Genomic DNA, 2194 nt, shown 5'->3' on the forward strand with positions numbered 1-2194 from the left:
GACCAAACATCCTTAACATGACCTCTAAGACTGCACAGTCTGACCCCTGCCGGAAACCAATTCTAGCATGTCAGCAGAGCTGAATCATCTGGAGATGGCTGAGGGCATTTCCCCAAACCTGAAAAAGATTAATTAAATGATTGCTTGCTGCCAGACAGCTGAGGGTATCTTAATCTACATGTTATTGCCTCCTACGGGCCAAACACCTGAACAGCCATAGGCAGTTTCACCAATCTGACAATGGACTCTGTAGACTAAACCCTGGCCTTTGAAGTGTATATCTACCTTGCCTTAGGACAAATTGTGTTAATAAATAGCAAGGGGTCTTGAGACAAGGAGAACTTGGTTTCTTTAGCCAAGCTCCTCTGGCCCCCCAAATGCCTTTCAAAATTTTGTTTCGTCTCTGGACTCTTTAATTAATTTACATACAGTGCTTCTCCAGATTCCTGAACCCTTCTAGATGCTGGATTAAGACCACCGGCATTAGATCCCTTCTCACCTCCACTGCCAATAATTTTTACCCCTCTCTTCTGCATTGTCTATGCTTAAACAAACCTTCTTCCATTTGCTTGAATGCACCCTCCCACTCCAGGGCCTTTGCACATATTATTCCCTTCTAATGGACACTTCTCCTATCTCCTCATCACCTATTTAATTCCTACTTATCTTTTGGATCAAAGTTTACACATCAATTATTCAGAGACATCTTAAGATCTTCCAACAAGTTCAGAGTTTAGCTTTTAGGGTTTTTTAAATATGCTTTCATATATCAGTTTGTAATATTTCATTAATTTCATTGATGTCTATTTTCTCACTAGTTTGTGGGCTCTGGGAAGTCAAGAAATATTTATCATTGAATATGACAAATTGAAATTTATTTGTATGATTAAATGAATGACTCTCACAGATTCTAGGATTTCCCAGAATTGGGTGAGCATCACTGACTCTCAGCCACAGTAGGGCCCCAAGCCTTGCCACTTTTGAGTAATCTAGGGGCCAAGGGTTTTCAGAGGCCAATGATTTTAACCCACCCTCTAACTGTCTGACATACTCAAAAGGTCATTTGGGGGCAGGTCAACCGAAAGGGTCAAAGCATTCTTAATATTTCTGAGCCAATTCCTGCATAGGGACCCAAGTAAGCAAAACCCACCCAGAGAGAGAAGCTGACCAGCTATGAGAAAATCAGAGGAGTTACAATTATTATTTTTTCAGTGACTCCTGGCTGGACATATGATGAGCTCTTTGGGTGTTTTGAATTTTGAGTGGATATTTTCAGTAGCTATATTATTAAAATACACAAATCTATGATTATGGGGATGCATATTATCATCCCTCATGTGTGTACTGAATACATTCAGTATTCCTGATGTGGTGCCACATTCTGAGTTACAAAAACAACCAAAACTCAATTTCTGTCCTCAAGGTGCTCTTTCTAGTGGGTAAAACAGACATGAAAATAGAGACTTATTAACAGAGGAAGGAGAAAACAGCTGTGAGAACATAGAGAGAAAAGTAATGGCCTAGAACTGGGAAAGGGTTCTCAGAGGAGGTGATGGAGCTAATAACAGAGAAAACACCTGCTCCCCTGAGGTAACGTATGCTTGATGGATTCTTAAGATGACTCAGAAAGGAAGATGAGCACCCTCAACAGTCACACACACACACACACACCCCTTTAGGTATGATGTTCTTAGTTTAGATAGATGATAAATGATAGATGATAGATAGATAGATAGATAGATAGAGATATAGATAGATGTAGATAGACCAACAAACTGAAAACTGATGAAAAAATCATGAACCTAGACTAGACACAGCCTCTTCTTGTGGGGAAGCTATTGTTTATCTGAGCTTTCATAGGGGCTTCCTACTGACAGATGTAATAAATTCCCTATCAAATAAAGCTTAAAGATGCCCAAAATTCTGCTACTGTACATCTACAAAAGAGACCAGCAAAATTATAATGGTATGGGTTGAGAAGATAAAGAATTAAGAAAAGCAGAGAAAGCCGAAAGACATATGAAAACCTGCTCAAAGTCACTAATTATACGAGAATTGCAAATCAAAACGACAATGCGTTATCATCTCACACCTGTCAGAATGGCTATCATCAACAAATCAACAAACAACAAGTGTTGGAGAGGATGTGGAGAAAAAGGAACCCTTCTGCACTGCTGGTGGGAATGCAGACTGG

The sequence above is a fragment of the Myotis davidii genome, unplaced genomic scaffold (assembly GCF_000327345.1).
Source record: "Myotis davidii unplaced genomic scaffold, ASM32734v1 scaffold1949, whole genome shotgun sequence".
NCBI lineage: Eukaryota > Metazoa > Chordata > Mammalia > Chiroptera > Vespertilionidae > Myotis > Myotis davidii.